General features: G+C 36.8%; 1 protein-coding gene across 3 annotated transcripts in view; it reads left to right on the top strand.

The window, feature by feature from the left end:
• Window positions 1-15,287, top strand: part of Nell1 (neural EGFL like 1) — an 802,510-nt gene that overhangs the window by 746,102 nt on the left and 41,121 nt on the right. The gene's annotated exons all lie outside the window — the stretch shown is intronic.

Genomic DNA, 15,287 nt, shown 5'->3' with positions numbered 1-15,287 from the left:
GTGTCGGCAATCTGGTCTTTGGTGGCTGCTCTATTTCTACTCTGTTCTCAAAATCTGTCTTTGGCACCATCCAGGGACAAAGAATGGGAGGGAAAGGGATTAATGAAAGTTACTGAAACGGAAAAGAACAGGAAGCATGAGAGCTCAGTCTATGAAAAGGAACCCTATAGAAGTATTTAAAAGGAATCAAATCCCACTTCAACATATAACTCATTTTTTTTTTTACAAAGAGCATAGAGCTTGGAAGAACTCATCTGGGTTTCTCCACCTTCAGCAATTTTCTCTCTAGGCCTCAGTAGCATCATATTTTGAGGGAGAATTTGAACCCTATTGTGTGCAATTCACTGTGGGGTATGAGGATCAAACAAGGTCCTATATATATGATCGCACATTGATCATGATTTTATGCTGCACCTGCCCTAAAGGATCACTATTATTGCCAAGCCATCAAGGTACAATATTTCACATCAAAAAGACTCTCTTAGGAACTCCATGATCTGGCTTGGATTTTGAAGCCATGGCACTAACTAGAGATTACAAAGAGCAAATTGGCATCAGAAATTTAGTTCACTATGGGTTGGGGAAGGAAGCAACTGAAGCTCTGCTGAGCTGAATGAGTAGCTTCCTACAGGGCCAGCTCTGGATGTCTTCCCAGAAATGCTGTAGACTCTCTGTGTCATTGTGTTTTCCCCAGGGGGATGTCTGTCTATGTGTCTGCTTCCCTCAGTACACTTTGAAGTGCTCAGGGAAGAGGTCATGTTTGGTTATTTATGTTTTCACAGAAGGTGGAAAAAAATGAAGAAACAACATTGCATGGTAGAAGAGCAGAGGGTTTGGCAATAAACAGATCTAGATTTGAATCCCAGCTCTGTCCTATAGCATTGGGAAAGTGACAGATGTTATTCATTTCCTAATTTATAAAATAGGGAAAGTTGTACTTCTCAGTCTTGTCTGGAGATCAAAACAGTACTTAAAAGGCATTTAAAAGTGTTCCTTCTTTTATTCATTTATAATTTCAGCATCTAGCAAACACCCTGTGCACATGTCAAATGATAAATGCCTATAGGTACAAAAGAAAAAAAAATCTATATTCACTACTTTTAAATATGTCTAGAAATTTGGCATTGCTACTCTTTAAACTGATGGTGAAATTATTTGTGATGTGTGCTGCTATATATTTGATCAGCAAGAAAACCTTAGGAAAATTGCTTTTCTGATTGGGCCTCGATTTTCCTACACGAACAGGGATGGTAATTGGCTCTGAGTTTGCAAATGAGAGCATAAGTTTAATGAAATCGTGTTTTATGTGTCCTGACAGTGTTGGTCTAAATGGTTTTTGCAAACAAAAACTAATAACAAGACCAACCTCACAGCAAGACCTAACCAGTGAACCTTCAAATGAGTGAGGTGCTGGTCTTTTCTGGATTGCAAACTGGCATGGTGACATTTCCCAGAGCTGCAAAATAGCTGCTCCCCTTGGGCAGAACATGTACTCTTACTAGTTTACCAACATCTGGACTGCATCACTCATTTAGGTTGCCTGCTGGGAACCTGTCATCTCTGGAATATATGACCTTGAATATGAAGCATGCAAAAATTCTCTTCCTCCATTCCACTGTGATTCAATGATTTCTAAGCATGAGGAATTTAGACATTTTTGGTCATCACCAGCATTACAAGGAGCTATTGGTTGTTCCCTTCTTCTGAAGGGAGAGTCAACAGATCATCTTAGCCAATGACTTAGTCTTTAATTCATTTCTGAATGATTCTCACCTCCTATAATCTAACCTCTAAGAAGTCTGTCTTCTCTGGATACCTAGGTTGCTCTTCTCAGTGGGTATTTCATTTTATTGACCAATAAATGACATGATGCCTTTGACTCCACTTGTAGTTACTTGGTTCTAGCTTCAAATTTCTAAGTCCTAGCTCTGTTGATTATGGGGCCAGCTCCAGATCTGGATTCTTTCTGAGCAGCATCCCTACTTCAAAGACATTGTCAAATCAGGTATATCCAAGATGATGCGGAGCAGTATAAATACTCTTAGAAGCTTAAATCCTGGTGGTACTGTTAAGAGTGTTCTGGAATTTTCTTTTCTGAATTTCTTCTCCAATTCACTTTTATTTGCCCCCCTTCAAAAACACAAGTTGCAAAACTTTGTGACTTTGACATATAAAGGCTTTTATTTTTTTTCCAAAATAACTTTTTCATTATGATGGTTACTTGACTACTGCTACATAACATGAAAAGATTTTTCTCTGGGTGTAGTCCAATGTGACAGAAATATGGTAAAGTGTTCTAAAGAACGAATGTAAATTCTTCATTTTTCATTGGGGGCTGAAGCCTCTCTGTTTTATTTGGAGGTAAATTATCTTATTTATCATGTCTGCATAAATACCTCCACTATGAATAATGCAGGATATTGGAATACTCAAAGTAAAAAATGTGGACCTGTCCTTAAAGGGATAGGTTTAACATCTTGGAAGAATAAATTATAAAGCAACTCGTGTTCCTCGTTTTAAGCAGGAAAATAAAATATCATTTAGAATACCCTCACTACTACTTTAACCCAGGATTCTCAAGCCATAAAGAAGAATAGAGAAATTTAAGATTAACTATAATGACTTAAGGGGAAAAGTAAACTCTAGCTCCTTTCTTTCCTGGTCATCATTAGGCATGTGGTTTGATGGCAGTGACAGTATGACCTATTGAGGGAGCATAACCAGTGAAGTTTTGAAATCAGAAAAAGACTGGTTTAAAATGAACCATAACATGCAATAGTTACGTTGCTATATAGAAATTACTTTATCTCTCTGTGTCTTGCTATTTTTATGTGTAAAACAGGAATAAGAATCTGTTGTTTGAATTCATCCTATCCAGGAGTAATAGAAAATTCAAGTAATTGTGACAAATGATAAAGTCCTTAATTATCTCTAATGACATGAAATCTGGCAATATGAAGCTCCAGGGTTGTTTTAGCAGCTCCAGGGTATCAAAAGGCTAGTTTTGTGTATCTGTGATTTTATTGTTTTGTATCCCTTGGTCCCAGGATGTTGCTACCTCCACTCATCACGTCCTTCATTCAGCTGGCAAAACAGAATGAACATTAGGAATTCTGTTATTTCACCATGAAAGCTATAACCACGACTGTTGCCACCCCAGAACCCTTACTTCTCATTAGTCAAAATGTGGTCACAAGCCTATATCTAGACAAATCAGTCAGAAAAGAAATTGGGATATTATTATTACTGTTAACCTGGAATTCTCAAAGTATTATCCCCAGGAATAGCTTGTTATAATGCCAGCTTCTGCGCTTATCCAAAGAATTTCTGATTCAGTATGTTGGGTGGGACTTGATCATTTTTGCTTATGTTTCCTGCTGACATTAATGCTGTTAGTTTGATGACCAGACTTAGAGAACTACTAGTTTAAACTAAGGGTAATTCAAACCCTGGAGCGGGGAGATGGGCCTATTTTTTTTTTTTCCGGAGATTAAGGATCACTACTCTTTAGGTAAACAAGGCAAAATTCTTCTCCCAGAAAGGAATAGAGGCTGGTGTATTAGTTGGGATATAGAAAAGGGGGTGAAAACTGAACTACACAGTTGGATGCCTCAGAGCTGGAGGGTAAAGAATGGGTATCTGCTGCAGTGCCACCAGCTAAAACTGAAAGTCATCTTCCTAGCCTTCCCTTATAAGGGGCAAGCTTTCAAATAGACACTGGAATTCCAATTCAGAGAGGAAGCTCTGATGTCTTTTAAATTTTTGCCTTACTCATAATAATGGATGCAGACACCAAGAATGTTGACTTGACACCAAGAGGAATATAAAGATATGAAACATGCCCTTTCCATTCCAAAGAGAAAGCCATATACTGTTTAAGTAGCAATGGGGGGGGGGGTTGCCAATGTTTCTCTCACAATGTGCTATAGAAGTAACATAAAGGAGGTCTAATGAAAATCTGTTGTTATTACCTCCTCCAAATATCTTTCCCATTCTTGTGATGGCATTCCAATATTCCTTGGGGAACAATGTTAGCCTAGGACATCTGGAAAGTACAACATGAAGAGATTCAGGCTAATAATGGAGCTAATACAGAGATGGGCATGGTGAAATACAGAGGAAATCTAAATCCTGAGTAATAGGGATTCTGTGGGCTTTTCAACATTTATAAGCCAGTGTTCCTGAGGCAAGAGAGTTAAGCAAGGTTAAGATGTCGCTTGGAGGAAAAGTGCCAAAAGGTGCTTTAGCACCTACTTACCACTCAATTAATCAAATTGGTTACTTTCCAGTATTGAGGAAGGACACTATTGTTTATTCTATCTAGTATTATTCAATGAGTTATGAGATTTTCTAGAAATCATGCACTGTTTCTGGATAGTGCACCATTGAATATGGCAGCATATAGTATTTTTCTCCATCTGTAGAGCAAGGAGTATTGTCTCCAATCTATCTAGCTGTCCATATCTCTGCTTTGGGTAGTTTCATCAAATTCTTTCTGATTAGTCTCTATTGAATACTTGAATAGTAAGTCTTTGCAGGAATTCAGAGTTCACTTTCTGTGTAACTCTCTCTTTTCCAATACTCTGCCCAGAAAATCCTAGCTTCCTTGTTCTTTCCAACCTGTCAGCTTTGGATCATCAAATGAGGTTGCTCCTCTTTGTTTCTCCATCCCTGCACCATGGGCTCGACTTCTCTCAGGGTAGACACTCTGGGCAATGAGGCATTTTTCTGATTTGTTTCATAGTTTTCAGGGCTGACTCTCCTTTGTTGCTGAATCTACAGTAACTAGAAACCTTTATTTTATATGTATGTTTTAAAATGTGTTCTTGTTTCTTTCAGGTAGGATGATAAAATCCAGTCCAACTTGGTTGGTAGAAGTTAATTCATTATTTATTGACATGTTTCTATTTTCTTTAAATTTTGAACACAAGTTCACTAGTGTAAGTCTTGTCTTTTAAAGTTACCATGTGGGTTAGAGCGGGTTACCATGTGGGTTAGAGCGGGGTTGGTTTCATCATCATCGTTTTTGCTTTAGTATGAGCCATGTTTTCCTATTCCTTTATATGTCTAGTAATTTTTATTGCATATTGGACAATCCTCTGAAGTGATTATTGCCAAAGTCTGGCTCGGCACAAATCAGGAGCCACTTGTCAAAAAGAAACTAACTTTATTTTTAGAACTACAAACGCCAAACAAAACAGCTCCAGGGAAAAACCCTCAGAGCCCAACTGCCACCACCGGCTTCCACAAGCCTCTCTCCCCCACACCAGCCTCTCAACCTCCCACTATCCTCCTCTCTTGAGGCCGATTGGCTGGGTTGCGTGGGCAGAGCCAAAGAAGTCACCCAATGAGCAGCTCCGTGGAGGAGCCAATCAGCTAGATGTTGCTGGGGCAGTCTGAAGCTTGCTGGCAGCTGAAAGTTTGCTGGGGCCCCTTTGGCTGTGGCTCTCAACTCTGAAGTGATTATTTTTTCATTATAGTAGGCACTTAACATGGCTAGATTAAAACTGTAAATTCCACCTACTCTGTAGTACCATTGGCTGAAATCTCTGCTCAAGGCTTTCACCTGGAAATCTTTTAATAACAATGAGTTATGTCACTTTTAGACATGAATGAAGCTTAGCTATAGGTAAGAATAAAAGAAAAACTTCTTCTTCCTACGAAATGTATAGAAGGCTGTATGATATAATGGTTAATATGAATTTGGAAGTCAAATGGAATTTAGTTTAAATACCTACTCTAACACTGTTCAGCTATTTTACTATATGCATATTATTAAAAAAAACTAAGCCTCCATTTTCTAATAAAATGGTAGTGTTTAAAATAAAGATCAAATAAATTAGTAAATGTAAAGTATTTATCAGAGGATCTTATACATAGCAAATTATTAACAATTGGAAGTTCAGAAATTCTTTGTATTTGGTGGAGAGAAAAAGTATAGCAAGAAACATGAAATATTCTAAAACAAAATGGTGTCTGAGTTAAATAGGGCAGCAGAACTGTTAAATACTATAGGAACTCAGAAAAAAGAAAGTGGACTTCTTGGTAGAAATAAATTTTATGATTTTATTTTAAATAAATAAAAAAACCAAGTATTTTCAGGAGGGGAAGCACAAAATGAAATGGGGTATGGAATTTATATGTACTAATGCACCACTCTATAGAGTGAAAAGGTTTTTTGCTGAAGAAGTTTGATAAGTAAAAGGAAAAATAGTACTGAAAGTGGGGTCAGTTATTTATGCTTTGAATGCCTTGTATGAGCTTTTTACATTGAGGATAATTTGTAATTACTAGATAAACAGTATATAACAAAAAAATCACAGAATCAAAAAATATTCAGGCTTAGAATAAATATGAGCTAGTGTAATGTTTCAAAAATCTTCATTGTTCATAGGTTTTTACAACAAAAATATATAGTTGTTCATAGTTACCAGGGAAAACTAGCTGGAGATTCACTCTATATGATTCAGAGAACCTCCATAGAAATTTGATGTTCTGTAGAGTTAGTAGCTAGAAAACACTGATTTGGTTTAATTTTTGCTTCCCATATAAATGAAAGAATTAATTCATTGAATTTTAAAGTGACCTACCTACACTGAAATAGCTATTGAGTGCCAGAACAGCTAGTATATTTTAATTAAATCTCTCTAAGTGATTAATCTTGGGAAGATTAGTTTGCTATTGCTATGGGCTGGAGAAGAAAGTGACAGAAAGACCAGCCAAGAACTGCTACTGCATATTTAGGTCTGAGAATAAGGCACCAAAGCATGTTTTTTGGCAGCAGATAAAGGCAAAGCAGATTTTTAAAATTATGTCAAAGGAAGAATTTCCAGTTTATTTTTCCTCTCACCTTCTGTCATGTCCTCACTCTTCCCCTTAATTCAGCAAATGTTCATTAGTACTCATGAAGTTCCTGGTGCTGTTATATTCTCATGTGACATCATAGGACTTGCAAAGTAGTAAAGGATAAAACAGGAAATAGACAGGATTTGCATGTAAATATAAGCTTGCCATATAGTATTAAGTATAAAGGAGAAAAGTATGGCAAGAACTTCTCAGATGTGATATTTAGATTTTGATGAATAGGAGATGGTTATAATTTTATAGTAGTAGCAAATATCTCAGTAAAGAGCTGAGATGTTTGCGTGTGTTTAAGCCATGGAGATAACTGAGAAAACGTTTTAGGCAGAAGGAACAGCATATGCAAAGGCTAAGAGTGTGTTTCATTTGCTTGAAGAATACCTAGGAGGCCAATGTGACTGTCCTGGTTAAGGAAAAAAGAAGAGTCCTAGATGAATTCAAATGGTTAAGAGAAGGAAAATCATGTAAAGCTTTGGAAGTCATTAGAGGAACTTTAGTATACATTTCATTGTTTATGGGGGATAAGCCTGACGGAATGCTGGGAGAAAATGAGTTTGCTACATAGAAGTACACATGGTGTTTTGGTTCAGACATGATTTGTTCCCACCAAACAGGAGTCGAGGCTTGGTGCTTGTTTTAACAGTCTTGAGAGGTATTTAGGTCAGAAGGGCTCTATGTGGCCTCATGAAGGGGAATAATGTAGTTCCTGAGAGAACTGGTCAGTTATTGTGACAGTGGGTTCTTATGTAAGAAGCCTGGAACCTTCCTTTTTCTCTCTTGCCATGTGACCTCTTACATGTGCCAGCTTCCTCTTCTGTTTTTGTCATACCTGGAGTAGAACATGGCCCTCACTAGAGGCCAAGCAGATATCATCACTATGCTTTGAAATATCCAGAGCTGTAATCTATATAAGGATCATATCTTTATAATATCAACCTCAGGTATTTTATTATAGCCACAGAGTGAACTAAGACATACAATATGTTAAACTTTGGGCAAAAGGAGTTTGGGCTGAAGAAAACTTTCAGATGAGCTAAACTATAGGCAATGATAAAAAATGAATATGAATTTGTGTTAGAGGTCTAATTAGAAGTGTAAGTCAGAAGGGATCTAGAATAAAGGGGAGGTGTTGAAATATAAATATACAGTCTCTGTATGGAAAAGGCTAGGAAATTTGTTTAGAAGATAGACAAAACAAACAAAAAAGACTTTGGAAATAAACCTAGAAGGACACAACCAGGCAGACCTGCAAAGCCAATAAGGAAACATATTCACAAAAGGCAGAGGGCCATATCACCAATGCCATTGACACCATTATTAATAGCAGGTAGTTTTTAGTTTAATGAACCAAAAGTAGTTACTGATCAGGTTACAAAGAAGAAACAGTAATAATGATGTTACCACATATTTTGTGCAGCAAATGACTGACTTTTCAGAGTTTGTTCACATCTTATTGGAGCTTTGTTTGTGAGGCAGACAAAACAGGTATTTTTTAGTTGCAACCTGACTAATGAAGAAACTAAGGCACAAAAAGGTTACTTAAACTTTCTAGCACTCTTTCAGCTGGTTAGTAGAAGATGCAGGCATAAACTCAAAGCCTGGATACCCCATCTTATAGAAGTTAAGGGTAGAAAGAAGTCTTAAGTGTGCTAAAGCACCATCCTGTAATTATTCATGGAAGGAATTGAAACTCAGAAACTTGGAGACTTGGACTGTCTTGGCATGGACACATAGCTTGTCCATGGTTAAGTAAGGATTATAAATGAAAAACAATACTTATAATCCTAATGAATGTCTACTTGATTTAGTAGAGTAGCTTTACGTTCATCTTGTTCAATCCTGAAGGTAACATTATGAGCTAAGTAATATTTTCCTCTGAGAAGCAAGGAAATGGAAGCTCAAAAAACAATAAACAACTTTCTTAGAGTAGTTAGCTAGCAAATAAAGGAACCTGGATCTACACGCTAGTGTGTCTAACAAAGCATTGTCTGGTTTGCACGTTGTTGTTTTGATTCCCGACTCAACAGGAAGCTTGTTCTGCTCCTGCAGCTGCCTACACAGTCTGTGATTGGTGCTGAGGCTTTTGTTGTTGGCTTGTTTTTGATTTTAAAGGTTGCATCTGTATGAGTTCTAACCTGGACACAGTATTTTTCCTTAATTATGGAAAGAGTTTTGTTGTAACAGTCAGGAGATGCTTGCTGTAACAATAAAGTAGCCCCAAACTGTGTCATGGCTCAGTAACACAGAAATGGCCTGGTGCAATGTTGCACACCTATAATCCCAGTGACTCCAAAGGCTGAGGCAGGAGGATTCAAAGCCTACCTCAGCAACTTAGCAAGAGCCTGTCTCAAAATAAAAATAAAAACGTTTGGGAATGTGGTTCAGTGACTAAGTGCCCCTGGGTTCAATCCTGAGTACAAACAAAACAAAACAAAACAGGAAAAAAAAAAAAAAAGAAAAAGAAACAGATTTCTTTTTTCTTTTACTTTCTTTTTCTTTTGTTTTTGATGGTACTGAAGATTGAACCCAGGGGTACTTACCCACTGAGATACATCACCAGCACTTTTTTTATTTTTGATACAGGATCTTACTAAGTTGCTGATACTGGATTTTAACTTTATCCTCCTGAGTAACCAAGATTATAGTCATGCACCACTATGCCTGGGAAGAAATATATTATTATTATTATTCCTCATTCATATAATTGTCCATGACAGTTTCATGTCTGTGGAAGTCCTATGTTTTACACAGTTGTTCAGGGAGCCAGGCAAAGGCTCTACCATTTTCAACATGTGATTTCTAACGGTTCCCTAGATATTGACCTCCCATGAACAGGTGAAAATATCATGGAGGCTCCTATAGGGCATGTCGTGAGTCATATTGGAATTCCATTACTTCTTGCCCTTTAACTACAGCTCAGGTACATGGCCTCACCTACGTGCAAATGGGGAAATGCCCAAGACATACCTTTGGAACCCCAAAGAAGAAGAGATGAGAGAGCCAGGCTTTTTCTACCACAGGTCTCTGTCCACTGATAACAATCCTGACCCTTGGTAAATAATAGATAACAACTGAATTTTGTGTTTGCTATATTTGTAGCAATTTATGTCACTAATTCCATTTCCTCAAATTTATGTTATTTTGTTGGGGGATGGGGGAGAATTTAAATCTTTAGGGGTTATATAGTATAGATGTACTATACATCTATACTATAGAACTATATATACTGAATATTTTACAATATTACAATTGTCTCAAAATCTAAGTGAATCCCTTGAAAGATTCAGAAATTATCTCTTAAGTCTCAACAAGTTGTTTTCTGATATTTACATATATATATATATATATATATATATATATATATATATATATTTGAATTTGTAGAACCCACTCATTCTATTTTTGACAGTAATATGTATCCCAAAGTTATTATATAAAATGGAAGAAACATAATATGTTTGCTTTAAGTCTCTTTTTGTTTAACAATCTTATGAAATTTGATTTAAATATCTTCCAAATACAGTTTAGAAAGTTAAGACTTAAGATATCAAAACAATCTATTAGAGTATTGGTGAACAAGAATTTAAGTTTTGTTTCCCTGCAAAGTATGTGTTCTTTCTAAAAAAAAACAAACTTGGGCTGGGGATGTGGCTCAAGCGGTAGCACACTCGCCTGGCATGCGTGCGGCCTGGGTTTGATCCTCAGCACCACATACAAACAGAGATGTTGTGTCTGCTGAAAACTAAAAAATAAATGTTAAAATTCTCTCTCTCTCTCTCTCTCTCTCTCTCTCTCTCTCTCTCTCTCTCTCTCTCTTTAAAAAAATAAATAATAGTGGTATTAAAAAAATAAAAATTAAAAAAATTAAGAAAACAAACTTTTTTTAGTTGCAGATGGACACAATACCTTTATTTATTTTTATGTGGTGCTGACAGTGAAACCCAGTGCCTCACACATATCAAGCAGCACTCTACCACTGAAAGATAACCACAACCTGCAAAGTGTGTGTTCTTAGCCACCATCATTTATTAATTTATTTTATTGCTGTTGTCCCTGACAGTCTCTCTGAAAGATGAAGACCTTGTCTTTTTATCTCTGAATAACAGGGTGTATTATAATGCTTAGAACATGGTGGGTACTCAATGAACTTTTGTCCAAATGAATGAAAATACCAAAACTTTTGTCATCTCTGTATCTGATCCTTCATGAGATGTAATCCAACTGCAGATTGAGCCACTACTCTAAGCTTTAACCAATTAAAGTGAAACACAAAATCTTCTCTTTCAAAAAAAATTTAAGAAAAAGACTATTAATTTTATTAATTTTCAAATAGAAATCCAATACAGAGAAGATTATATGAAGGAAGAGATTCATTCATTCAAGAATATTTTTATTCAAGTATTTGTGTATAAATGCCTTCTGTAGAAAATTCAGTATACATTTCTAATAAGAATAAACATATTCCTTAGTACACATATTACGAACAACCTTACATATTTATCTATTTCTAATTGTAAGCATAAAACTCACGGTACAGGTAGTACTGTTCCTTGAGGGCAACTATAACTGTCCCTTTGTTACCTATTGTGCCTCCTTTTTTTTTTTTAAAGAGAGAGAGAGAGGGAGAGAGAGAGAATTTTTATTTATTTTTTTGAGCTTTCGGTGGACACAGCATCTTTGTTTTTGTATGTGGTGCTGATGATCGAACCCAGGCCACACCCATGCGAGGCGAGCGCACTACTGCTTGAGCCACATCCCCAGCCCTATTGTGCCTCCTTAAAATCTCTGAAAATTAGAGGTAGACGCAACATATTAAATAGAAACCACATGATGCCTTTTAGAAGTAAATAACCTAAGTATAACCCCATTATATTTACTTTTATGAATTGACATTGTATTCTTATAATTTGAATACAGCAGGGAATCTTGCATTATTTTGAATTTCTGTTGCAGCACTTGATCACTATTCTTTTCATCCACCACATTATTCATTCAGTTTATTCATTCATTCTATTCTACAACCTTTTATCAAGCCTCTTTCATTGCATGCCACTGACTTGCTATCACAAGAAATGTAAACCTGAAGAATATGTCACTTTTGTTCATGGAAAACTTGCATTTGAATAATGGAAACAAAAAAAGAAATATCTGTGATAAACTTAGATATGTGCTAAGATATATGTGTATAGAAGTACCAAGTCACTAGAGAAGGGAGGGTTGGAAAGGGAGATACTGGTTGAGGTTTGAAGGATGAATAATGTATACCTCTTTTCCTTGATTGTGAACTCCTGGATTTCAGCAATCACGACGTATTCATCTTTGCAAACACCACATCATAAAAATAAACCTTACATATATATTTAGCTAAAAAATATTTAGAAAATTAAATACATGTGTTGTCTTTATACCCTTTCTTGATTCACTGATAAAGTGATATAACAAAAGAGTGCCAAATGCAGGCTCAGATTCAGTGGTTTTACTCCACTTTTCACCATGGTGCAGCTGTGTGTCCTGGGCAATAATGTTATTGTGTAGTTGGAGCTTGGCGATAGGATACAAAAATGAACACTACCGGTTGCAATCTCAAGAATCCCCCAGCATCTTTTGTTTCCTCTATTATGTTTCTAGGTCAATGCTGAGTTAAATTGAAATTTAAACAAAAATCTTAGGCTTGGCATAGGAAGAAAAAGGATTTTTTGTTTGTTTCTTTCTTTTTTTCTTTTGGGATGGCTGATACATGATAATGGTCAGCCAAGTTCATTGTGATTTTCCAGAATTCCTTGGGCAAGAGAGGCGAATTCCATAGTGAACTCACAGGGACCTCATTCCCAGAGCATCTGTCTTGTTTGTTTGCCAATAGCAAATGGTGACTGGGAAAACAAATCTCTAAGGACAAAGGCAGCCACAACCCAGCTTGGGGAGAAACCATCATTTATAATTTGTGAATTCCCCAGTGTGTGGCTGGAAAACCTCCAAGTGTTTTCCATACTTAGGTCTGTGGTAGTTTCATTTAATACTGTTGTGACTACATAGAAGAAAGAGCCAGTTTTATGAACATGGCGAATGCCTACCATGTGCAGTTTGGTTGTATCTAAAATGAATTTTCTGCTCTTAATTTCAAATCTTTCACAGAGAACATAAATGTGCAGCCTTGTTATCAGGTGCCAGTATGTGATGAGACCTGGTTATTCCCAATAAGTTCCCAGAATCTGTTGTGGAAAGTGCAGCTTTCAAGCCAAGGACATCTTCACTACTTTTGTCATTTCCAATGTAATCCAGAGATGTACTTGTGTCTCTGGGGGAAGTTGTAGATGCAAAATTGTCTGATTGTCTTCTCTGGCTACAAAAGTCTCCTGTCCAATACAATTACTTCAGCCCTTCCAGATCATGAAAACTCATTAATCTCATCATTTAATCTCATCATTTAATTTTTTTTGGGGGGGGCAGGTGACAGGGCTTGAACTCAGGGGCACTCAGCCACTGAGCCACATCTCCAGCCTTATTTTGTATTTTATTTAGGGACAGGGTCTAAACTCAGTGGAGTTGCTTAGCACGTCACTTTTGCTAAGGCTGGCATTGGATTCACCATCCCCTTGCCCCAGCTTCCGGAGCTGCTGTGGTGTGCACCACCATACCCAGTATCATCATTTAATTTTGGGAAACAAATATCTATGAATTGAGAACATATTTACACATCATTCATCATGTCTGCTCTTTCTAAAAACTTCTCATTAAATTTAGGATGGAATTACATGTAAAATGATTGATCAGATATTTTATGCTGCAAACTGGGTTGTTTTAGCAGTGGTGGTCAGTTTAATAAAACCTAGGATTTTCCTAGGCAAGTCAGGTCATATGATTGCTTTTGCTATTTGAGATGCATTTTCTTTTGTATCTCCTGGTTTCCCAAACACTAACCATATAATTAGGTGATTGATACCTATAATGCTGTTGGCAGTCTAAATATGATGGGTCTGTGGGGATCATGAAAACTTTTCTGAGAACAAACGTCGAATTTGTTGCTGTTTCATGTTACTTGCATCCTAACAGAGACGTCGTCTCTGAAAATCAGTCTTCTGCTTATGTTTGTATCTCTCATTTCCTTATATTCAAAATGCACTGAGATGACGGTGACACAGGTTAAGCCCTTTTTCTCTCTGAGCTACAGCCCCCAGTCACATTCTACTTCCATTTTCAAAATTTTAGTCATCTATATTGTGTTTCAGAAAACCCATGCCTTGTAAAATTTAAGAAATGACAATATAAATAATGGTTGAGAATTCATTTTCTGAGGACTCATATTAAATGCACACATAATCTGACTGCATTATATGAAAGTGCCATAGAAACACTGGGTGGGTCCTGATGGCTTTTAGAAGACTGAGGGATGCTGTGTATGAAAAGACTATGGAAACTGAACCCCATAGAGGAAGAAGATGGCAGTTTGGTGGTTAAAGGAAAAACTGGAGTAGTCCAGTTTAAGGAAACCTGCTTTTCCTGTCTGAGCTAGGATGTCATGAGATGAGAGTGCAAGTTTTCAAACTAAATTCACAGCTCAATGCATAACTCAGTACATGTCAGAGTAATAGGCCTCTGGTAACTAATTGCCCCTGAGCTGATAACTAAAGCAGGAACCTGCTGAAAGAGATCCCAGGGTGCCTTTTATTAATTATGTGTTATATTCCAATGTTAATTAAATTTCTGTTCAGATATGCCATAGTTGAGATATTTCCAAGAGAAATAGGAGAAGATTCCTAGCCAGCAATGGCTATATTCCAAGAAATAATTACATGGAAAAATTCTGGAAGAATGAACTTACCCTGCTATAACAATCAGTAACTCTTTTTTCTTCAATGGAGTCAACCAAGTTCAGCCCAGAGGCAAGTCTTTGGGCTAGAAAATCTATGTGTGATCCATGTATTTGCTGATTCTATAGAACCAGATCAGAGAGAGGGAGAAAAAAAAAAAAAAAAAAAAAAAAAGCTCTGGAGACTTCTTGTCATGAGAAATAAGTGAAGAATGAAGACCTTTGATTGACTAGCATAGCCAATCAGCAGTTTTAAATAAATTAGAATTATAGTTCCCAAACTGTGTTTCTTTTTTTTTTTTTTTTTTTTTTTTTTTTTTATAAAGAGAGAGTGAGAGAGAGGGGGGGACAGAGAGAGAGAGGATTTTAACATTTATTTATTTTTTCTTAGTTCTCGGCGGACACAACATCTTTGTTGGTATGTGGTGCTGCTGAGGATCGAACCCGGGCCGCACGCATGCTAGGCGAGCGCGCTACCGCTTGAGCCACATCCCCAGCCCACCAAACTGTGTTTCAAAGAACACTAGTTTCTTAAGATGTCAAAGTTATTCCCAATAAAAACTATCTACTAGCCAAGGAAATCTGATAATAAACCCTCCATGTTATTATTCTTTTTTTT

The sequence above is a fragment of the Ictidomys tridecemlineatus genome, chromosome 4 (assembly GCF_052094955.1).
Source record: "Ictidomys tridecemlineatus isolate mIctTri1 chromosome 4, mIctTri1.hap1, whole genome shotgun sequence".
Classification (NCBI taxonomy): Eukaryota; Metazoa; Chordata; class Mammalia; order Rodentia; family Sciuridae; genus Ictidomys; species Ictidomys tridecemlineatus.
This window is presented reverse-complemented; position numbering and strand designations above follow the sequence as displayed.